Source organism: Alligator mississippiensis, chromosome 1 (genome assembly GCF_030867095.1).
Source record: "Alligator mississippiensis isolate rAllMis1 chromosome 1, rAllMis1, whole genome shotgun sequence".
In the NCBI taxonomy this organism is placed as follows: Eukaryota; Metazoa; Chordata; order Crocodylia; family Alligatoridae; genus Alligator; species Alligator mississippiensis.
Window position 1 is genome coordinate 97,954,089 of NC_081824.1, and position 25,025 is coordinate 97,979,113.

Consider the following 25,025-nt stretch of genomic DNA (forward strand, 5'->3'; position numbering starts at 1 on the left):
GAGGGCGGCACTATAGAAGAGCCCCAGAGGAGGGCAGCGTTCCAGAGAAGAACACCGGAGAGAGGGACAGAATAATGTCCAGTACATCTGCGAGGCTTGGGGCATGGTATTGGGCTGGTAGGAGCCACGCATAGCCCCTAAGGCTAGGGTGCTCCCACAGGCAGAGACCACAATGAGAAGTGACCAAGAGGGCATAAAAGGCAGCCTCCCTAACGTATTTTAACATCAAAGACGTGGCGGGTGAGAAACCAAGGATGCCCTTGGGCCAGCTTGGCACGGGAAGGGGCCTTAAGGAGATCACGGCCCTCCTGTAGGACCCTGCCTGTGACACACATGTTTAAAATGCTCTAAAGATAACCTGTAACAGCATCTTTAATGAATTAAGGAATTGGTATGAGCATTAATCATCACCAACATTGAATGGGAATATTGTCATTGTAGAACATCTGGGAAATAGTTTTTAAGAGCCCACTAATGATTATGAATATACAGAGCCCCTGTTTCACTTTACAGGGGCTTTGTAAGAAGATCTGGGAAGTAGCGAGCCAAAACTATTATAAAACCGTAGCAGGCTTGGGACTAATTCTGTCTGGCCCAGTTACCTAATTAGTTGTTTAGTCATTTGTAATTAAAAGTCTTCCCTGTTATGCAAAAACTCGGGCTATTTAAATATAGCTGTGTCAGTTGCTATTTCTTCTGCCAGTGCTAAATAGCACCACAAAAAAGTTTGTTCTGCAAAAATGAGTTCTGCCTACATTCTCTATACATCTGTTTATTGTAATACTATCTCCAACACAAAGGGTTTGCCATTAGGTGAAGAAATTTATCTATGCCCAGTCTTACTATTGATTTTAGCTTTTAGAAAATTTAATTCCTGTTCTTTCTTGACAATATTTTCCCTACTGAATTCAAGCCTTATTTCTGCCCTTTCTAATTCAACCTAAAGTTTTCAGTACTCTTATTCTCCTTGATTTGCCCAATTTATTGCTTTTGTTTCTTTCTACTATATGTTGTTTAAATTTGATACTTCAGTATAGCTTCAATTTTCTACTACTACAGAATACTTGAATATTTTTTTACAAAAAACCTGAACTCTTGGTTCCAAAATGCTACCTAACATTTTGGAACCAAGAGTTCTAGTTTTTTGTACATCTTTTTGTCTCAGACCAACATGGTACCAAGTACACCCCTGGAAATTTTCTTCAATTTTGTACGCAGCCACACAAAGTTTACCTCTTGTTTTAGGATCAACATTTTCCAGGGAGAGAGGTTCCCATCATTTTGGCGGGAACCATTGGTGAGGCCCATTGTTTTTGTAAAGAAGCATTGGCCATTAAGCTCATTGTTGTCAAGCTTTGATTTATTTCATTGTGCTGAGGAAGTTGCTTTTTTTCTTGATAATAGCATAAGGAAAGGAAAGTGTGTAGCATGGTGGTAGTGGGCTTTTAAAGGTACAACTTCTTTGTGTGAATGGTATATTGAATGCTTGGTGAAATGGGCAGATGAGAACATCCTGACCAGATGAGAAATTGATTGGTGGATAGGCTATGGATGATTCAAATATATTTTCCAGAGACTTAGTTGATCTTTTTAGGGCTTCAATTGAGATCATCATGGCTGATTGTACCAAAGAAGATTTAATTTTTTTCATCTTAGGTGCTTCCTTGGAACTGCCAGTTCTATGATTTTGCTAAACTTGTTTGCTTGAAGATATGCTGGAAAAGGAGGGAGAAAGAGAAGCCATTTCAGGAAATCAACATCTCAGGATTGGGGCCCTAGAATATGTATGTTTTCCTAAAATAGTCACAGTCGATAGAACACATCACAGCATTAATTGCAGGCTTTAATGGACAACAAATACATGTAAAAGTTCAGTATGAACTTAAGTACTTTGCTGGATGGGGGCCAATGTGATCAGAAGCTTGCAGAACTGTGGGTTAAATCTCTAAGACTGATTTATCAGGGTTGACTGTCTGGAGCTAAATTAAAAAAAGAAAGAAAAATAAATATCCTCATCTATGTAGAGTCTGTTTGAGACATTTGTTAGTTAACCAGGTCACTGTACTACATGATACGAGTGAGAAAGAAATCTACTTTTCCACCTGCAGTCCAAATTTAACACTTGAACAACCACTTTTTCAAATGGAGCTGCAGAGAATCACAAAGGTTTATACTTAGAATGGAATAATGCCTTAGCAGGTTTTTTCTAAATTAACAGTGAATATATTCACCATAACAACTAAAAGTTACACTCTGAGCAATGTTATTTGAGGCTTCATGAAGAGCTAATATTGTGTATCACCAGTTACACAAAGTCTACTTCCCTTAAGATCAATATTTCTTCAGCATGTTTCTCAGTGTGCGTACAGTTGCAAACTTCATACATACTGCAGTTGCATTACCACGGTATCCCTTTTTCTAAGTATAATAAACTTTCTGATAACCGGCACCTTATAAGCTGGCACTAGCACCTTATAAGCTGGCATGCTTGAAAAGTGAAATCGGAAGTGCCCACCATGGCCCCCATGGCCCGGGGGCATAACAGGCTGTGTGGGACTGTGCAGGCCCTGCGGGAGGGGTGGCAATGCGGTGCAAGGGGCGGCGATGCAAAGGGAAGGGTGGAGGGACACCCCAGACATGGCCAGATTAGTGGTGGCCTGGTTCCGCTCAATTAACCAGCATATTTTGTTATCCGGCATCCCCCATTCCTGGGAGATGCTGGATAACAGAGCTTTTACTGTATACTGGTAGCTAGATACTACAAACATTTTTTGTTGCTGGATTTTTAATGGCACTCACAGGAAAGATATTTCTAGGGGCATCTACACAAGACACTTACTAAAGAGTCCACTCCTTGGACTGTAACCTTGTTGTGGTGGAGAAGCTTGTGTGTTCCAATGACCCTCAGAGCTATGTTGTCTAAGTCTTGTCCTCCTGGTACTCTGCAACTGTGAAGGCGGATGAGGGTTGCAGCAGAATGGAGATCTTCGGTTGTCTTGCATATCCTTGTCAGTGGCTTCAGGTCTCCTTCCTGTCAAGTTTGTGTGCACCAGCTTCCCCACATTAAAAGATGTCATAGGCAGTCCTCTGTCAGGGACGTTAACATCTCCCATGAATCAAGTCCTGCAGTGACAGATGAATGATGGTGGGGTTAGGAACAGTGATCTCTGGGAGTCCCTAGTCAAAAATCTGCATGTAGGTGGTGGTCATGTGATGGTAGTTTTACTCCCCCTGGGAGACATAATCCTCATATTGAGGGATAGGCAAAGACTATGGAATTGCTTAATTAATTCTTCAGGAAAGCATCACCAGTCTACAAGTGCAGAGTGATTAGACTGGAGTAAACTAATTAAGTTTGCTGTAGGTTAGTACTGCCAGATACAAGTACTATCCTATGGTGGAGTTATATACTCCTCAGTAACCCACATGTACATGCTGATGGAGATGGCTGGGGCATGAAGTTGCTTCAGTGTGGGGCTGCCCGCTGGCTAGTCTGACACTAAAACACCCTTGTACCCCAGCCAGCCCCTCCATAGCATGTTGAGTCAAGTTGGAGCTGCCCCAGGCTGGTAGGCTGACCTCTAGGAACTCCTGCCAGCTGGGGCCATGTCACCCTGGTTCAACATGCTTCAGTCCCAGGTGTACATGTAAATGTTGTGCCTGTGACCATGCTTCATGATCCATGCCAGAGTTTATTGCATTGCATTAATATTCACATGTAGACACACCTAATGTTTCCTCTAAGGTGATCCGTGAGCATGCCGCTTTGGCCCATGAGTGCACCAATTCGGTCTGTCCTGAATTGGTCCCTGAGGAACAGCCATTGGAAGTCTACAGGAAATGTTGCCAATTCTTTCTAATTTTCTATGGTCAACATAGTAAACATAATCATGTACCATATTTGCTTGCATACAACACACCACGGAATAAAATATGCACCTTGCTTTTGAAAGGAAGAGAAAAGAAGAAAAAGATCTTTCCTTGTAGTAAATAACTGAGTGCATCTACATGAGATGCTTACTGCAGTTGCCTGATTAGCTCCACCAGTGGCGATGCATAGTGGGTGCATGTGTACCCCCTGCGAGTGCTGGTGCACCCCCCGACAGCCAGCATTTCCTGCTTAGGTAATAGGCGGGGGGCAGGTGAGAGCACTGGTGCCCCCCTGAGAGTGCCGACTGGGGAGCGAGGGCACCAGGAGAAGCAATCCCTGTGGTCCCCCTGCGGCTGATCACGCTGACTGGGGGAGGGCTGCAGGGGGACCCCTCCCCCTGGTTGGTGGATTGGCCACAGGGGGGCCACCGCAGTTGCTGACTGGCTGCTGGGGGGGCAAGTGCCCCCCCCCCCGACTCAGGAGACACCAGTTGCCCATGAGCTCCACAGTAAAGAGTCACTGTCTACATATCTGCTCCTATTAGGCTGGAGTAAACTAATTAACTCCACTGTAGGATAGTACTGTCTGACACAAGATGTGCTCACTGAGTAGCAGCAGCCATTGAGCAGAGCTGCCCACTGTTCTGTTCCCTAAGTCACATGCAAATTTCACTCCTGCCCCCGTAAGCAGCAGAAACTGTTCTTGCCATAATTCTCAACTTCTAGCAGCAGGCTTTGGGGGGAAAGGGGGTCAAACACATATTGTATGGTGAGGAAATATAGTAATTACAAGTATTGATAACTGATGAAAATAAAACAAGTAAACCTTTTGCTTCAAGGCCAGCATTGTTTTTCAAAGATTCTGCTATTTCCCCACTCACTATTAATTGGGCAGTCCATATCCTGTGTATCTGGTGGTTTCACTAACAATGCTTTTATAGGTGATACAGCTGGAAATGTAGGGGTGTGCAGCAGAAGATAATTTAACAAATCTGGTCATAGCAGCTGCACCATTGGCAGTAGAGGCCCACAGTCTTCATTATCTCTCCTTAAAAAGCTAAAATAGCATAAGAAATTAATCTCTCAAAGTAATGAAATATGTTAAAAATTGAGATTAATAATGTAAATAAGGCCAACAGCATGAAAGCAGAAGGATAGGCATTGTGACCCATGTTAATTGTAAAACTGAAGCTAGCCAAGATGACTCTAGGGTTTAATATGAAAACATTCTGCTCACTAGAAGAGATGATGAATTTTCTTTATTGCTGTAATAACTGGTACTCACAAACATTTAGAACAAAAACACATTTAGTAAGAAGCAGCTTATAAATAGTGAAGGCTGCTATTTTAAAGCTACATTTGAAACTTCTGCACAATGTAGCCAAGTATGTTGCAGCTAGCATTAAGTATTTTGTTCTTTTAATAGATGACTTTTATCATAATCGCATGAGTGATAGTTTAAATGAAAAACCCAACCTATTTGTAGCAGAATGGCATTTTCATATTGAATGTGTGTACCAGACACCTAGTAAATTAACACATTCCATTTCTAGCCTTTGCAACTTTCTTACCTTAAAACATGACAGGACCACTAAAAGAACAAATGGGGTAGACGATGAAATGTCACAGTTTTCTTTAAAATCAGTGCAATTATAAAATTATAATCACATGTTGTACTTGAGGGTTTCACTGCAATGGCAAATGATGCTCCATATCACTCAGAGCATCTCAGAGAAAAAATATCTTTGGTGTTTTCTTGCTCTGCTTATGAATAATATATTTCCCTGTTTAGGTATGTAGTCGTTATAGCCCTACCTGAAAAATGGGCAGATGAATAAATGTTTAGTGGTGACTTATAAACAATGAGCACTAATGCTAAATAAAATAATCTATCTAGAATATTTATAAAAAAGTAAGCTGCTATGTGTATTGAAACTATGAAAAAACTTACTAAGGTGTTACTGAAATATACAGAAAGGAACACTGAGGTCGTAACTTAAAGCATAAAGCATATTTTTAACTTTATTTTAAAGCCTAGTTTCCATTCACATTAATGAAATTTAGGCATATGCCTAAAATTTAGCATGTGTTCAAGTGTTTTGTTGATCTAGTATGGGCTATTGAAAAGGGGCCTTGAGGGATGAAGCTTTATTGTCCTAAATGATCATGTCATTAGCAGGTTTGATTTAGTCTTCTTCCTATTGACTTTTCAGCTGACTCCTTGCAAGGAAGTGGGAATCTGCATTTTTCAGCTAATTAATTGGGAAGTGACTGCTACCAGAGCTAAATTAAAGAAGGCTCCCACTAAAGATCCAGAATACTGCTTGTCCAAGATATAGGCTTAAGAAAGGAAGAGGGAACAAAGGGTGTATCTACACAAGATGCTAAATGCACAGTAGCCTAATAATACTGTGCAGTAGCGTGCCATAGCAGACACAGTGCTAATATGCTACTGCACTGTATTATTAGGCTACTGCATAGTAATGTCACTAAAAACAATTAGGGCTGTGCAAAATTTTGATGGGTGTTTCATTTCAAAGTGGTTTTGATGCCTATCAAGCTTGAAACAGTGAAATTGAAATGAAATGAAAGGCTTCAAAATGAAATGAGGGCACTCAAAACAGTTCAAAAGTTTTGAGTCTCAGAGTTGGGCTTGCTTGCAGCTAAACAAAAACTAAGAAGTGGGAGGGGCGAAGAGTGGGGAAGGACTGCTCTGATATTGACATCTAGCTCCCAGTTTGATTCCCCAGCTCCCCAATCTTTCCCCCACCTCTTCTCAGGGGGCACAGGCCCCTGGATGATGTGGGATGACAGCAGGCTGCCACTTCCAGCTGGGGATGGTGGCAGCTCTGAGCTATTTCCCCAGCTGGCAGTAGCAGCCTGCTGAAACCCCACGTGCAGATCTGGAGGCTGTGCCCCCCTGGAAGAGCTGGGGGAATGATTAGAGAGCTGGAGAATTGAACTGGGAGCTCCAGCTTACAGGTGGATCTGCCCCAGCTCTGGGACAATGCATGGCACCCTGCTGAGCCATGGTGCACCTGCATCATGGGGCAGGTGCCACACAGGTGCCACATGGGGTTGGAGGGGTCCCCACTGCTCTCTGCTGCCCTGCGCTGCACAGGGGCGCTCTGCCACAAGTGCCGAGAGGCCCCAGTCACTGCTGCCAGAGTCGGTGAATGTGGGTTTTTTGTTTTTTTTTAAAGCTCCATACTTGCTGGCTGTGGAGCATGTGGATGACAGTATGCTGCTATTGCTAGCTGGGGCCAGGCCAGCACCAGCACCCGAGTCTGCCTGGTGCACCCCGTGCCAAGCTCCAGGAAGAACCAAATGCTGGTGCTGGCCCCAGCCGTCAGTGGCAGCCTGCTGTCATTCCGCTCAGAGATCCAGAAGCTCATGCCCCACAGGAGGGCTGTGGAGCTGTGCCAGACTCCTCCCAGGGGGAGCGGTTCCCCAGATCTGCATGCAGGATGACAGCAGGCTGCCACTGCCGGCAAGTGATACTGGTTTTGCTTTGAACAGTTTCAGGTACAGTTTCACAAAAACCCCTGCATGTATCTCCTTCAAACTAGACAGATGTCATGCTCTCAGAAGCGGCTACCATCCCTGCAATTTTCATCAGGCAAGAAATGACAAATTTATAGGCATTTTTGTGATTCCCCATTACAGCCTACGGGTGAAATGTCAAAATGCATCAAAACAGTGTTGAAACAGAGAAACAGTGTTGACAAAACGAAACAGAACAGTGCTTTGAAACAGTGAAATGAAACACTGTCTCTTCAAAATGGTGAAACAGAAGTCAAAATTAAATGGTGCTGTTTCCAACAGACCTAAAAACAAGTAGTAAACTTAATGTGCCATAACTATGATGCATTAATTAATGTGTAGGTGTACCCAAGGAATCAGTTTAAAAAATATTTAGGTACCAATCAATGCAAAATACAAGTAGGCATATATCTAGCTCTTCTGAGGCCTACATACTTTCAGAAAACTGTCCATTACATCATATTAGAAAGATTTATTGGATGAGATTGCTCATTACTTTGAGAGATCATCCAGGTGGCAGGCAGATATATTCCAGAAACTAAAAATTAATTCAAACCAAAAGAACATGTCCCATGGTGGAATCTACACAGTAATCAAGGAAGAAAAAGAAATGTTTGCCAATTACCTTAATTTAATTGATCAGATGGAAAGGATGATCCTGTGCAATTCACCTGTACACAGAACCATGAAAGATAGTGCCAATCAAATAATCACTAAGTGAAAAGTAGAACTGGCTAAATTATTGCAAGTAAATTTATTTATTATTAAATTATTGAGGAATGTATTCTTGCTTTTCCTGCTGGTGAAGCATTTGCAAACCAATACTGATTCCCCAAACTGCATTTCTTTTTTATATGTAGTCACCAAATACAATTTATAAAATCATGTCACCCTCTTGTGTTCACCATCTCTTTGTTGTGGTATTTTTTTATTTGTGCTTAAGTATTTATGCTCACATTTGGGGTAGAGGTAGAATAATGAAAATAGCAAAAAATGTAAGGTGCAATCAATTCCTGGGTAGTGCATTACTAGTTATTCACTAGTTACGTGTGTGGATACATGACAATGAAAAAAAGTGACACTGCACCTTGTATTTAATATTCATTGAATAAAAAGAAAAGGGAGCAGCTGGGAGGTTTCTGCACAACTGCAGGCAATGGTTTAGACTAGAACAAGGTCCCCCTCCTTTGTAGGGCAGCAGCCATGTCACTGAGCCGTCACACATTCTCTTACTTGTTGGCTTCCTCTTGGTCCTAAATGGCATTCCTGAAGTGCTGAAGGCCTGAAAGATGTTGAGTGCCCCTTGGGATGTTCTGAAGTCTGTAGAAATTGCAGGTGTTCAAGACCTTCTGGGAAGTCCTTTTGCACTTTACAGATAGAGGTTCAAAATGGTACAGTTTTACATCAGTTGTCTGCTTCTAAGTTATCTCTAACTTTATTTGTCTTAATTGCACTGAACAATCCTTTTATTATTTGAAACATCAGTGGTTCAGACTCCTTCGGTTCTGTGAAGACTATCACTGAGATCAGTGGCCATATTTTTTTCCCCTTAATGCATGAAACAGTTATTTTGGGGAGATTAGAAGGCCTGGTTTATGTCATTGCTAATGGCATTTGGGGATAATGGTATCAGTTTTATACCATATATAGTAAAACCTAGTCTTAGTCACGCACCAACTTTTTGGAGTGGAAAAGAGTAGTTTTGTTCAGGTTGCATACATTGCATTAAATATTTTCACCTTGATTAAATGATCAGCCATCCTTTAAAAGGTACATAAATTGGACTTAAATTGCAAAGGGAATCTGATACATAATTCAAAGGAAAAATATTCTTAGATATGTAACATATATGTGACTATTCATCAAAGAAAAAATATCCAAAAGCATGATGTCTTGAGGTAGGATTTGTTATAACTGCCTTGAAATTGCCTTAAATAATGTCCCTGTGCATTTTATCTTGACTGTTAGGAAAAAAATTGGTTATCACAGAGAGCCAGAAGTCAGATCACACAGAACAGGTGCTAGTGTGAAACTCTGGGAAGAATGCAAGTTATAAAAAGCAGGTTTTGTTAAAGGGAGGCTCAGGCATGGAACAAGGGCATTTTAGGACAGCCCTGAAATTTAATTGCAGTATTACAGGGGAGCAGTTGAAGAGTGACTTATCTTTTGAAAACTACTGCTTCCATTTTCTAACTTTCTTGACCACCAAAATGGTCAAAGTTCCTTCTGTCCTGGGGACAAGGACTGTGCTTTTATCTAGTTTCTTAATGCTGAGACCATTGCTCAGTCCTCTGACCTATAAATAAAAGACATGGGGGGTTTCCCTCCTTTTTTGGGTAAGTTTCAGCATATCCACAGCTGCACAGTCAGTTTTAAAATAAACTAACTTCTTGGTTTAGGAGTGATTTCATCCTTTGTTGTTGTATCTTTAATGCAGTAAATGCTAGCAACCATTCTTAGGTAAGAGAGCAGTTTCCCCTCAGCTGATCACAGGTCCAACTGCAGCAAACTCTTAGCCCTTACACATACGTACAGCTTTTTTGTGGCATGGACACAGGGGGCATTTACAGAAGTGTCCTGTGAAAATTTTACAGTGCTGTAATTTACAGCATTTTTTCTAGCAGTATAAAGTTACAGTGCTCTTAAACATGACAGAAGTGCAGTGTTTGGTGGGGGGAAGGAGGTCTGAGCCCCCTTGAATTTTCCAGGATAGGAGGCACAGGGCACTCCACAGACTCCTGGGGCTTCTTCACTGGTCAGAAATTTGACCAGAGTACAGAAGTTATTTAAAACTTCTGTGCTGTAGGTTGCTAAAGTGCTGTAAAATACAGTGCTTCAAATTTAATTCCTCATTTAACAACGGTTAATTTAGAGTGCTTTACCCATTTTTAAAGTGCTGTAAAGTCAAACACTTCTGTTGTCATAGCAATAAAGCACTTTAAAATGGTGATAAAAAGTAACTTCTGTACATACCCATGGTTCCTTTCAGAGACATGTGAACCATTCCTGGGGTCCTTATTTGGGATTTGTATTTAGTCACAAGTGCACCCATTAATGGGGCACCCCTTTCTTCAGTTGTGTCAAAAATGGTTTGGACCAGCAAGGCATACCTACGCCGTAGTATATGGAGTGAACAGAAGATAAAGTCAGTGTGCCTAAACAACAATAAAACGGTTAATATATTTGTGAAACCTTCTTTATCATATTGGCCATATGAGCAGCTAATTCCATATCCTGTAGCTTCTCTCCTAATGAATGGCAACAACTGTTGTATAGCTGATGATTCAAATCTTTCAGAATCTCAATACCCATCTTTTCATTTTAACTGCAGATGTTTTTTCCAATAAAGTAATCCTTTTATTAATGAAATCTAGCATTATTGCACTATAAAATTGGAACACATACCATTATGTCTCATTCACTGCGATTGCAGTAGTCATTTAAAAAAAATTACACTGAATGATGTGAGTTTCAATTATAAAAGCATTTCACTAAAAATAGAATTTGTGGCTAAATGCAGCTCAGTTAGTGATAGGAAATGAATGTGATTTGAAAATAAAAAAGAATACTTCCTTTGATATATAATTTTTCTGACATTTAAACATGGCTTCAGATAATATTTCATACAATGTGTGAGTTCTTTGTGCCATACGCTCTGTTCTTTTGATCGCTACCAAGGGTGTGCAGTCTTTGCACATGATATGTCTATTTTCTATCATGGGTATTTCCCATGCTTCTGAGATTTGCTGGTTGCTTCTTCTCCCCGCCCTCCCTGGCCTTTTTCTGCTATATGTGTCCGGGGGCACATTAATGCACAGTACTTACTGTGCGTTTATTTTAGTACTTGCTTAATGAGGTACTAACTAAATGTTCAGTAACTAGTTACTGTGCAGTAGCGCTGGTGCATAGTTTTTAGTGATGCTTACTGCACAGTAGTCTAATACTATGGCTCAGTAGTGTATTAGCACGTTTTTTGCCCAGCACACTACTGCACAGTGTTGTTAGGCCACTGTTTATTAACTGTCTAGTATAAACATGCCCAGCGTGTTTTTAAGCCTCCCAGAAGCATTGGGTGTTGGCTACAGCTAAAGTTGGGGACTTACATGGGAGCATGCTGATTCTCTTGTTAGGAGCAAAACTGGAGGTTTCTGGCTAACGGGTCTTGGCCCTCCTGTCAGGGTCAGACTGATTGCCACATTTGGGGTCAGAAAGAAATGTTACCCCATGGTCAGATTGGTACAGACTATGCGGGTTTTTGACTTCCTCTGTAGTGGGGAGTGTGGCCCCTCTAACCGGGACCTCTTGAGCATATATTGACAACATTTTATAGCAGGACATTGGCTGCCATAGTTCCCCTGCTTTACTTGTGGCAGGTTAGGGTGTTAGGTCCATGTTGTGTCAGGATTGAGGGTAATTTTATGTAGAGTTTAAATTATACTTGCATGGCATAGTTTGGCTAGGGATGATTCTGCCTCAGGCAGGGGGTTGGACTAAATGACTTCTGGAGGTCCCTTCCAACCCTGCTTCTCTGTGACTTTCTGACTTCTTTATCTGGCATTAAGATAGTCCTTGGTGTTGTTGCTGCCGGTTCTGCTATGAGTTTCTCTAAACAATGCAGATGAGTTTTTTGGCTATGAGTTTCTCTAAACAACTGAAAGAAAACTATAAAAAGTTAATCAAAGCATTTTTGTAAATCTACAGGCATTTTCAGTATGAATATTGATTTTAAGAAAGCAAAGGAATTTATTAAGCCATGAAATAGGCCGTCTCTTTATGATTATACAGACAGCTGGTGGAAACTAGTGTGCCTTGCTATAGAACCAGAACACCTCCTTGAGCTGTCAGGAACACATGAAAATAACTTGGTTTTTGGGGGAAAGCATCTTATGATCATCTCTGCCGTTGACTAATTTTATTGGCTAGTGTAGGGCATGTAAGATCTGGCCCTTTCTGTCCTTGCCGTGCTATCCAGTACAGTAGAACTAGTATGAACCCTGGGTTCAAGGAATTCAAGAACTTTAAGAGCAGATAAGTTATGTAAGAAGCACAGAGGTCCCACTCAGTGCCCTCCCACACTTGGATGTTGTGTAGGACTCAATTACAGCCTAGCACAGCGTCATCACTATATCAGACTTAAACCCCTACAGTGAAGCTGGTGAATACTTCAGTTAGATAATTCCATTAGACCCGCATTTATTTTTGTTTGCCTACTTTCATATAATTCTTTGTGCTTATGTCTCTTTCCATCATCCTCATTTATTCCTTCTTCCCTTGTATCTGTTCTATCCTGAGGAACGGATTCTGATATCAGTTTAACTCTATGGAATTATTCAAGATTTATACTGGTGCAATGGTGATGCCTCATTGCAGCAAGATTTTCTTTCCTATACCCTTGTATTGTGCACTAATAAATTGTGCTCTGTTTTACACTTCAGCACAGAGCACATTTAACCCCATCTTAAAGCAATATATAGATTTAAAGCATTATTCAGGGCCTATAGGCCAAGTTCTGACAGCAATATACCCCTGTAGACTGTAACTCAGAGCAAGCTTTGGCTCTAAGTACCATCTGTAGATGAGCACAAAAAGTAGATTAAAACCCTAGAGCTCCATCCTTATTCCCTCAAATCTTATCACTTGGCACATCAAGAAATGAGAACAGAAAAGATAAAGTCAAAGATCTGCCTCTCCTTAAAAGCACAACTGATTATTTACAGTTACAACAATAATAATAATGATCTGAAACCACCTTTTGAATAACCTCACTATTCATGGTGTGATTTGGGGTTCTGTTTTTAAGAAAGTAAAAGTAGGGTTATAATAGGGATGGGTTAAAAAGAATATTTTGGACCATGGGACCAATTAAGGATAACTCTGCATCCCTTTCTTTTTTGATCTTTGCACCTCAGTGAAAGAGCATATTGCTTAATTCCTGAAATAGTCTGGATTCAATGAAAAGTGAGCAGAAAAAATATATCTATATCTTGGATAAAAAACAAGTTAGCCACTTATTTTCCAGTTCTATAAAAGGCTGCTTTTCCATCTGCGTCTATTCCAAATTTGCCTTCAAAGATCCAGTAATCAAGGTCTTTAGGGATTGGACAAATTTTACCCCAGATACTTTTCTTTTGGTGTGCTACTGACCTCACTGATTAGATGGTCAAAACTTTTTCGAAAGGTCAAAATGAATAAATAGTAAGCAGTGAATAGCAAATAATGTACTTCTTGTTTCTATAGGAGCTGGACTATGTGTGTGTAAATTCTACTAATATCTGTGTGAAGAAAAATTGTGAACCCAAATGTTTGAAAACAACAAATAAAAAAGGGGACAGCATCATGCCCAAACAACACGGCTGCTCAAATGTCAGTTGAAAGTTTGCTAACACTTTCAACCAGCAGAGTTTCACACAAAAGCATCTGTGGGTTTTCATTATACTCTCATACACTAAATTCTTGTCCCAGATACTGAAGATGTGTCGTTAGTTAGCTGAAGAGAGTGAGTTCATGCCATGTTACTAATGAAGGGAAAGGACGTAAGCAGATGATTCTCTTCGCAAACCTTCTCTGTACATTAAAATGTCCAGATTGTCTTACTGAGACAGATTCTGCTCTTGTTTTCTTCAGATTCCCACCAGTGTGAAAGAAAACAGAATTTGATTTTGAATTTTTAATAAGGGATGATTCTAAAAAATCAGAACTACAAAGTAAGAAACAACGAACTATGGTAATAGTGAGAGAGAGAGTAGATCTGAGAATTGCTGCTGTTCTGTTTTTCCCCAGAACTTTATTAAAAAAAACAAAAAGACCTACTATAGAAATACTCCTTAACTTTGAATACTTATTGAATCAGAAAATGCTTTTCTAACTAATAACCAAATTTTTTGCACATATTTCCAACCCAACCAAAACCAGATTTTTTGGGAAAGCTCACACAAATGTTGGCTTTCCTATTTATAAACCAGAGATTAGAATAAATTCAGATAACTGGTCAGACTTCTGGATGCTTGCCCAGACCATTGAACCTTTTGCCATTTTCACAATGCTAATTAACAGTGATAGTGTGGCTTGCCTACTGGCACAGTTAATCCAAGGAAGCTCTATAAATAATAGTAGGATAAGTGACTTTTCTACTAAAATACTAAAGAAAGGGGAAATTTCCTTAAGAATATGGAAGCTAGCAATATTCCCTGGAGCCCCAGTCTGATACATATATTTTAAACATTTTTAAATCATATTATTTATCTATAATGGACAGCCAAAATATAAACCCTGTTTTAAATTGGGTCCTTCAACACACATTTATTCTCTGAGTGTGTACAGAAGTTAGATTTTTCATGTAATGAGGCCCCTAAAAGCTCTTTGAAGCCATAACACAACAAACATTCATGGCTGCAGAGTGCTTTTAAAATGGCTGATTGTGCAAAAAAGTTAACCCTCATCTGATGTAGTATCAGATTGGGGTGCTGTAGGGCAGAAAGCCTGAGTGGGACAATTTCAGGTGATGCTGCCCATATACCTGGCCCACTGGCCCAGCCCTGACCTTGGGGCTGTCACAGAGGGGAGACAGAAAAACTCTTTCTCTTTTCTGTGTAGCTGGGTAATGGGGGGAAGAGAGCCCTCCACCCCTCACCTCCTATTCATGCCCCCGCAGCTACCTCTGGTGGGGTCTTGGGGGGGAGTTGGGCTGGGCCCGCATGGCAGATGGGAGAATCCCTTCCCCCTTCCCACTGTGTGAGCCTCCTGGGAGGCTGCTGGAGTGTCCCGACCTCCAGGCTGGTGCAGCCAGGCTCCCAGCTCCCCTATTGGGCTTGTCCACCCATGGAAGCACATGCACTTGCAGCAGCTCAAATACAAGCAGTGCAAATTTGAGCCTGGGCTTTTTGCTTCAGCACATGTGCTTGGACATGCACTTTGGTGTGGAGCAAATTGTGCCACTTGGAGCAAAATAACCCTGCCTGGCTCCTTCCGGATCTGCAGCCTGAGGGACCTAGAGCCCGGGGCCAGTACCTGTGCTGTCCCCAGCAGTATAAAAAGCTGCCCTGCCCTGGCCACAGCAGTATAAAAAGCCACCCTGGCAAGTAGCTCAGGGCTACTAGCTCTCAGGAGCTTCTGGGGCCCAGCCAATTGGTACCTGGGGACACTACCCCTTGTGCCAGCCAGACTGGTGAAGCAGCCCTGAGAGTTCCCTGAACCCTCTACCCACTGCAGCAGTCTAGCAGTGGGGGCTGCTGCCTGGCTGTGACCTGCTGCACACCTGCCAGACCTGGATGGGGACTGCAGAGCCAGTAGAGTCATCTGCCCCTCTGGGCCAGCTGCCAGTGGACTGCGATTGCAGGTTTGGCCTCTGTGCGGCACTACTGCCATGTGTGCCCCCTGCCCGGCCACCTGAGCAGCTATTGCCTGGAAGATGTTCCGGGTATGGTGGCCTGCTTTGAACTGTCAAAGCATGTCCTTCTGCCCTCATTTGGCCAGGAGGTCAGCCACAGCCAGCTGGGTGCAAGGTGCCAGCTCTGAGCAGGCAGGGTCCTGCCACTGGCCTCCCTAGCAGGAATTCTGGTGTTCCCTATTGGAAAACTGAAAAATCCCTGATAAAAAAATCCCAAAGTCACTCTGTAAAATACCCCCAAATCCATGTTCCTCCACAAGTAAAACAAAAGACCACTATAAAGAGAGAGAGAGAGTGAGACAGAAACAGCGAGCAGTTGGACAACGGTTTATTGATATATCTTACAGTGTTAAAGCAAGTCTCTTATCATAATAATAAAGTGAACTCTAAATACATTTCATGAATTCATGAATACATATTTTGCTGTCCTCCCACAGGATGATGGCCCTCACACAAGGGGTTTGGCCCCCCAACACAGGGTTCATCCCCCACACAAGGGCACCGTCCAGGACTGTGCCCTGCCCCGCTTTTTTAAACTTCAGTTTTTTTAGGCCCCTGGATATCCAGGGTTCTAATTTTCTCCCTGTGCTGCAAGTTTGCAGTGTGGGGAATGTTTTTTTGTTCCCGCATGTGCCTCTTGCCCCTCCTCAAAGGCATTTGAGGCAGGCCAAGAGGCACATGCACGCTTTTCTGGACGCGCCCCTTGAGTCAGGTTCTATGGTACTCTAACTCATGGTACTTTGTGTAAAGTGTCATGAGTTAAAATGCCTTCCCCCTGAACTTGTGTATACACCCTCAGCTAGGCAGGGCTATACAGACTACGTAGAAAAGAGGAGTATATCAGAAACAATGAAGGACATGCCTTTTGATGTCCACCATAATCTTTGTCTAGTTCTAGTACACATGAAAGAAATAACCATAAAAAAGAAGATTGATGCTAATGTTAAACTAATTAGCATTGCAATTTGTAAGGAATAACTTGGATTTCTTCCAGACCCACATTAAGATAAAAACAAGCACTCAAAGTCAGGCCTCTGTAAACAAAAGAAACCATTCCCAACCATTACCAGCATACTTTACAGAGAAGATTAAATGTGTATGAGCGCTCACACAATCACAGGCTTCAAAGCTAAACAATCATATTGTCATACATGAATTCATCTGCTAATTATGTTATATTGAAGTCAGAAAATGTGCAGATGCCATTACATGAAAACAAATATATACAAGGAATGAATCATTTCAGAAGCAACTCCACTATGTAACTTCTGATTTGTCTAGATATGAAAGCAGTGGGCCTGGTTTCCCTCCAACTTAAAAGTACACCAGTGGCTGTTCACACCAGTGGAGTTGTAACAGTGGAAAATCAGCAGAAATAAGATTAGAATTGGGCTTGATAGGTGGAAAGGAATCAGGGAGGTGTAACTTTCATGGAGTTGAAATTCATTCAGCATGAGTGAACTACGTTCCAGAATGATGTAAATATTGATGGGATTTATCAAAAGGGTTAACTTCTGCTTTCAGTGACATCCATGAAACTCTTTTAAAATGAAGTTTGAATATGATCCACTCTGTTTACATGAAGTATAATGAAAGTTTCAAATTTATTCAGACCCAGCAAAAGCTCTCTGATCATCTCTTGTTATTTCCTCCTTTAGCTTAACCCCTTCCTTATCTAGATAATCCTTAATTAGGTGTCTGGCTGCAGCTTAACTTCTTTGTGTGGACTGAGGCAAAGTAGCTGTTGAGTAACTCTGCCTTCTTTGTATCTTCAGTTAGGAGTTCCCACGGGTTTGTTAATAAAGGACTGACAGCTTCCTTGGTCCTTTCCTGGCCAACATGCTTACAGAACCTCTCTTTGCTGTCCTTAGCCTTCTTTACTAGGTGCAGCTTATCCTCTATCTTTGCCTTCCAGATACTGTCACTGCATGTTCTTGCTATTTCCTGGTATGCTTCCTTGGTGATGTGCCCAATCTTTCATTTCCTGTATGCATTCCTTTTCCATTTGAGGCATTTTAGAAGCATCTTGTGCAGCCATGTTGGTCTCTTGCCATTCTTCTTGTCCTTCCATCATGTCAGGACAGTTTCTTGTTAGGCTTCCGATGCTATGCCCCTTAGAAACTCCCAGCCCCCCTGGGCACCTTTATTCTTCAAAATATCCTCTCATGACACCATGCCTATCAGCTCCTTGAGTTGGATGAAATTTGTCTTTTTGAAATCTAGCATCCTGGGATCCAGTTGAGCCCTGTGGCCCAGACACTTCCTGTTATTGCTCAACAGCTTAAATGGGGGAAATGGGGTAACCCTGACTAAAGGTAGCAGAAGGCTGAGGCTAAGAGTCCTTAGTTTCCCCAAATGCAGGCAGCCTGGGCATGGTCTCTGGGTGGCTATAGCGGATGCAGGGGCACACACAGACAGAGATAAGCAGCCAGAGCCTGCAGGCAGTTGGGGACTTAGCGCAGCCTGGCTGTGTGTGGAGAAGCGCCCAGCTAAGCAAGTAAATGTGTGGACAGGAAAGGGCATGGGGGAGGGAAGGGGCATGGGCAGCAGATCAAGGCTCCCACAGAGGGGGTATGGGTGGGGCCCCCGGGGTGGGTCATGGGATGTTTGCTGCCTGGGCAGCTTGTCCAGGGTTGGAGGGGTAGAGGGGTTCCTGATGCTGCCTGTGCCCCTGGGGCAGACACAGGGGATACATGCCCCCGATCCATGCTGTGTGCAGGGCAGAGGTGGCTGCCACTGTGGGCTGTGCTCTGCACCCTATTGCCAGTGCCCTGGCAGCTGTGATGCCATGTGCCTCCTACTTCTGGGCAGCCACCACAGCAAGCAAATAGTAGTCACATGGCATTATGCAGCTGCCAGAGCATCAGCAGTGGGGTGCAGAGCACAGCCCACAGCAGCAGCCACCTCTGTCCCACACACAGATTGCGGGGGCACATGCCCCCTGTGCCTGACCCGGGGGTACGTGCAGCAGTGGGAGTCGTCCATCCCCCTCACACCCCTGGATGAGCCATGCGGGCTCCACGTGTCCTACAACCCGCCCTGGCCCTGGGGCTCCTTTCACCCCAGCCCCTGACCCTGTTTCTGCCCCTCTCCTTCCTTCATTGTGGGGGGTCTCGATCTGCCCCCCATGCCCCTTCCCCATGACAGACTTACTTGCTGGGGGAGGGTTGTGCACTCAGTCCCACAAATCATATTTTCTTCCTCTGCCTATGACCCTGACTGACATAGTGTAGGTGGAGGACTAGGCCCCGATGGAGGCTTCAGGCCAGCCTTGCCCAGTCTGTCTGGTCAGCTGTCGGAGGGCAGGCTGGGTTAAGCAGCCTTGCTGGTCAGGCCAAGGCTCCAAATTCAAGACCATGTCCTAGCAGCCTACATGGCACCATGTGGTAGGAAGAGCTGAGTTGTGTGTGTTGTGGGGAAGAGAGACAAGCTGCCCGGTCTGCCTGGGCAGTGTGTGCACTGGGAGGAGCTGGGCTCTGTGCAAAACTAGGGGGGCTGCTGCCCTAGCCATACAGTGTTGGGGGGAGCACAGGCAGTCCCCATGATGTGCAGCCTGATGTCTTGCGGCTCATGTGGTCAACACTGCTATAGTATGTGTTTTCTCATGTACTTTGTGCTAGGTAAAAATATCAGAGACTCCTTGTTTCTAAGATTGCAGTGGCTTTTTATTAGAGCTGTTTTCAGAAGTGCTACTACCAAAATTTGTGTTCTATAGCTAAGTCCATGTGGCCTACCTTCCTGTTGCCCCTTTCTCTCCTGCGGCCTGTGTTTTTCTCTCCAAGTTCTATATAGGCAGCTCCACCTTTTCTTTCAACAATTGTTCTTGTTGTATCAGCTCCTATAAACACTAAATCATAGCATCTCTTGTTACATAGGATTTCTTATCAGTTTTTGTACAGGTGGTTACTGTGCCATGTGCACAGTGAATGGTTAGATTTTGCCACTACATTACTGTAGGAGCATGCTATACCTGGGGAGCATGCCACTATGGCGACATAGCTGGTGATCATATGTAGACACATGTGATTGCTGTGTCACTGTATTGTGCCATATGGTGATGTAGTGCATTGCTATGTCACCATAGGACAACATGTAGATGAGCCCTATGTCCCTGTTCACTATCTATACCAGAGGTAGGCAAAGTCAGGTTTGTGGGCTGGCCTAGCCAAATGGCACACTTAATTTCTCAGCAACTCCTGTGGCAGCATCTTCTTCTGGCTGTCATTGCCAGACCTAGCCCTGCTGCCCTGCACCCAAGGTGCACAGCTGGGCACCTGCAATGGGGTCAAGGCTAGAAGCAAGAAGGAGAGCGAGGTTGGAGAGACCCTGGGATCCTGTGGGGGGCTGGGGCTGGGGCTGAGCTGCAATCTGCTGCCTGCATGGCCCTGCAATGAGCACAGGTCCTGTGGTCAGGGGCGCGGAGGGAGCAGATTGCAGCTCTGCTGCAGACCCACGCTATCACCGGCCCAATATTCTGGCACCAGAGTAGCACCCCACCCAGCCATGTGCCCTACCCTTAAAACTTCTGCCAGGACCCGTGCAGGCAGGGGCACCAGATTAGCTCCCCGCTGAGCCACATGCTCTACCCATACAGTTTCTGCCAGGACCATTGCAGGCAGGGGCTTCTGGGAAGTGGGATGTCAGCCAGATCCACCAGGTTGCCCACCCCTTGTCTATACTCTTCTGATTCCGGAGGTAGCTGCCACATTAGGATTAGAGGTGGTTCTTTTCCCCACCCTCTTCACCATTGCCTAGAGGCTGCAATTTTTTCCTTCTGCCCATCAAATTGACTTTCAAGGCATGGGCATTGGACTTACATTCACAGCTGATCTGTCTCTGCCTTGTGTTGTGGGTTTCTTTTACTTTAACTTTTTTCACTTGTTCTGTGCTAGTGACTGTTCTTTTTATCCTTTCTATTCATAATTAAACTAGAAGCTGTCAAAACCTGGTGAAAAACTATATTTTGGGATTATTGCCTTCATTTTATAAAATGGAAGCATTCTTATAGCATGCAAGTCCTATATCATTTACATATTAATTTTCCTAAAATTACAGAAGGTAATCAAATAAGTCATAGTTGATGCTTAGAGACTGATTTTTGAGAAATTTCATATATGGTAGGCCCACTTGATAATTTACTTGATGGATTTTTCCTCTTGTGGCAGGATGAGTTTTTCAATAACTTCATCATTTCCTTCAACCCTGCATTGTGAAGATATCCACTTTACATGGACTGTCCCACAGCTGACTATAAGGTAAATCTTACAGCTGGCTAGGGCTGAGAGTACAGGTACCGTAAAATATACATTTTTCCTACCAATCCCAATTTTGTATATTTGCTCCCATCTAATTTTTTTCTTTTGGAAACCTTTATATTGCCAAACCCCCCATAGAAGGAAAAGCACCTGAAGTATTCACAACCTGAGAAGGATTTCCTAACAGAATGGCTGCATAAGCCACACTGCCAGGGGCCTAAGGTGGTAGGCAAAGGTTTTGGGTTTATGATGTTGGTGTGGAGACCCTGCTTCCAGCTTTTCAATATATCAAACTCACTGCAGCTTAGGAAGAGGAAGAATTGAGAGAATATTATCCTCTGCCTACAGAGGTTTGCCAGTGAATAGACAGCAGGGTTTGCTCCGCAATCATAGTGAACTGCAGTAGTAGGGCAGTCCCAAGTTGAAGTATTATTTGTCAGAGAAAAGATCCAGGAGGTCCCCTAAGCAGAAGTAATATCTGCTGTTGGTGAGAGCTAGAAAATGGGTTCTTTTCTACAACATGTATTGCTTTTTAATAAACATTGAGGTATTGGCTTTATTTGAGATGAATAAAATTATGTACTGTGACAGTAACGTGGAACTGTGGTTAGTTTCTTGCATTATAATTGCAGCTAGGATCATGAAGAAATCAATGGTTTGATGGTTCTTATGTATTGTAATTAAATTGGGTATGTTGGTGACATCAATGGCTATGAATAAGCCTTCAGTAGTTACCATAGAAACAAAATTTCCTTGAGTAGCACTGTAGAGTGGTGTGATGTTGAACTGGGAGTTCTAACATTTCATTTTCAAATTACACTGCAAAGATAACCAGGCAGAAAGGGCGAAGTAGTCAAGTCAGAATGCACTCCAACTTTTCTATAAAGGTTATTACACTGATCCTTCATTTTTCCTTGATATAGATGATACCTGAGTTAGCACCTGATATGCTATGTATCGTGGACTTTCAGCATTTAGATGTTCATAATAAAAAATATTTTACAGTTGAAAAATCTAATTATAAACCCCTCACAAATGCTTGCAATATAGCAATCTGATTCTTTTGTAATAATTTCATAAACTAATTTCACATATTTTAACATGTTGCTTTACAATATAAAATAAATGTTTATTATGTTAACACCTGGGACATTACTAACTGTCAATAAAATATAATATATCATTCACTGTAAAGCATATCGGACAATTTATGTTAAGGAATATGTAATCTGAATGATAATGACTATGAGGAAGATATTTATTTGATTACCATGGTAGCTGTCATTAAAGCACCATTGGTTTTCTAAAATTCTGATATAATAACCATTTTGTAGAATTGTGGCATATTTATTTATTTATTCAAAAAGGCAAGCAAATTAGTGATTACCCTCTCCACTTGTCTGAACCCAAGAATTTCCTGAAAGTGCAAAATAAACATCACTGTGATTTTTTTTCTGTCTGAGTTTAACTGGCAACTCTATGCCCCCTCTAATCAAGTTACTATTGGGTATGGTTAATGCTAGGTCACATTGTGAGGAAACTACAATATAGCATTCACCTCTGCACAAGTTTCTAAATTATGTGTAAAAAAATATTTCTAGCTTCATCATAAAATCCTTGTGGTAAGACTGTCATCGCAGAAGCAACAGAATCAGTCCTGCAATTCTTGAGTAAAGAATGCAGAAGCTATCAATATTTGATCATATGTAAAACTTGAAAATAAATTTGCAATGTACTCTGGAGTAAGCAAACACTGATTTGTGTCTGAAAGAGGATCCTGATTCCACTTTCATTCTTGTGAGAAGTGCCAATTTCTTTCCTGAGGTAGCTTCACTTCTGTTTACAAAAATAGTAGACTTGGGGTTCAGCACCCAGGATATGGACAAATGTACATTTAAGCCACCTTAGGTAGGAAGCTCCAGAAGCTGGTGCTCTGGAGCACACATCAAATCTTACACTTCAAGTTCATAGTACCCAGCAGCCAAAGAAGCAAGCTAAATCACCCTATCTTTAACCCTGAATGAAGCAGGGTTATAGCTGGGATAGCTTTGCTAGACTCGTATCCCTGCAGAATCCTGCAGATGTTACAGTTCCTTTGTTACCGCTTATATCAGTATCCTTTGATCCTCCTCCTTGGATCTTGTGAGAGTATTTTAACAAACTGCTTCCTTTTCTTGTAGTGGCAAGACATTGTCTGTCCCCTTGCCTCCTGGCTTTACCTGTGGCAAGTTAAAGGGTATTTTTTCTGTTTCTGTATTATTCCTGGTAGTAATGTATGAGGGTTGTTCCTGAAATTTTTAATAATAGGCTGGACAACCACTTGTCTAAGATGGTTAGACGGGGATGATCTGGACTTGAATAGGTGATTAACTTCCTGAGATCCTTTCCAGCCCCACTTTTCTATAATATAATTGTGACATCTGTCTATACTCACAGAATAATATAAAATGTTATGCACAGTCATGAAGTCAATGTAAAAACAGGACAAGTTTTTAATTAAATAAAGGTAGTTCTAGCAGCCAAATGGCTTGGCATTTGTGACTCACAAAGCTGGTAAGTCACAAAAAGAGGAACTATTGATTACAGTTTAAAGAAAAAATGAGGTCTGTCATGCAAACATTTACACATGCTCATAGCCCTTTTCACTTCAGTTGTACTCCTAGTAGGTCTATGCATGTGAGTAAGGTTATGCAGGGCTGGACTACTAGAAAAGACACTCTCCCCTGCTGTCATATAAATATGCATTATTTTAATTGAACATTTGCATACATACCAGTAGCTCAGTAGTATAACTGCACAGGAGGAGGAGGAAAGGGGGCATAAATAACTGTCACTGCACCTTGTAGCAAGCTGTACTGCCACCACTGGCAGCACAACAGTCAGCACTGCTCTGTATGCTACCCTTGCCCAGGGCACAGAGCTGCCTTATTATGCCTCTGCAGTAGCTGTACCTGCATCTCTCCCACTGAGGGCAAATAACATTTTCTCCATGCCCCTATTAGATGTTTATACATGGCTGCATATTCACCTGCAGGGCATATTCCCAGAAATGGTGTGTGATGTCAGAAAAAGTCAGACCACTCATGCTGAACTGGACACCTCAGCTCATACATAATCACTCTCTCCATGTAGAAATCACAGAGGAAGCAGCAAGCAGCTGCACACATTGTAATTGTATTGTGGTTACCTGACTTTATGCATGTATCACACAGAGATCTCCCATTGCTCCCTAGAGAATAGGATAAATACCTTAGTTAGTATGTACATAGTACTTCTCATTTTATAAGCACTTTAAAAACATTAGCTAATTAATTATTGCTCAGAACATCTGCATAAGGTAGGCATATTATCCTCACTTAGGTACAAGTAAGTGCAGTGACAATGATGGCAAGTTATTTTTTTCAGTGGGATCTGTGGGTGCCCTGGACTTCTGGGAAGAGCTACATTGGGAGAATCAATATTATAATGCAGGAGTTCTTGACAGTTTGACCCAGATCTCAGAATTATCTCAAGCAAAGCAATGTAAAGCCTTGTCAGGACTAACTTTTTGAAACCATTTATGGGTGTACGTTGTAGCCATGTTGGTCTAAGGACATAGGCAGACAAGGTTCTTTGGGTGATATTTTTTATTAGACCAACTTAAACAGTTGGAAAAAATATTTTTTGAAACCATTTATGTATTTAAGAATAATTTAATAAAGGACTGGGAGCAGGAACAAGACTCCAAGACCCCCTGCTGACCAAGATAAGATAATGGGCTCATTGGGCAATAGTCATGTTCCATTTGACTTATTTTTTCCTGTAGCCGTATGAACCTGGCATACTGGATGCACCATGGCCCGGCTCCCACAGGAGGGGTAGAAAGTGAATTCAGCCTAGTTTAGCTAACAGCCTGGTGCTCAGGACTCTGTCTTGGAAGATAAGAGAAATGGGTTGGAACCTTTCAGGCTGACAAGGGAGTATAATCCAGA

The 25,025-nt window shown here is 42.4% G+C and overlaps 2 long non-coding RNA genes across 2 annotated transcripts in view; one reads left to right on the top strand and one right to left on the bottom strand.

The window, feature by feature from the left end:
* The window catches only part of LOC109286248 (uncharacterized), a 440,090-nt gene that overhangs the window by 9,073 nt on the left and 405,992 nt on the right, over positions 1 to 25,025 (top strand). The gene's annotated exons all lie outside the window — the stretch shown is intronic.
* LOC109286249 (uncharacterized) overlaps positions 1,231 to 25,025 on the bottom strand; it is a 103,810-nt gene continuing 80,015 nt past the window's right edge. Inside the window, exons 3-4 of the long non-coding RNA XR_002094232.2 lie at positions 2,840 to 3,123; positions 1,231 to 1,715 (exon numbers count right to left, since the gene is read on the bottom strand). This is a non-coding gene — a long non-coding RNA (uncharacterized LOC109286249). The remainder of the gene's footprint in view (positions 1,716 to 2,839; positions 3,124 to 25,025) is intronic.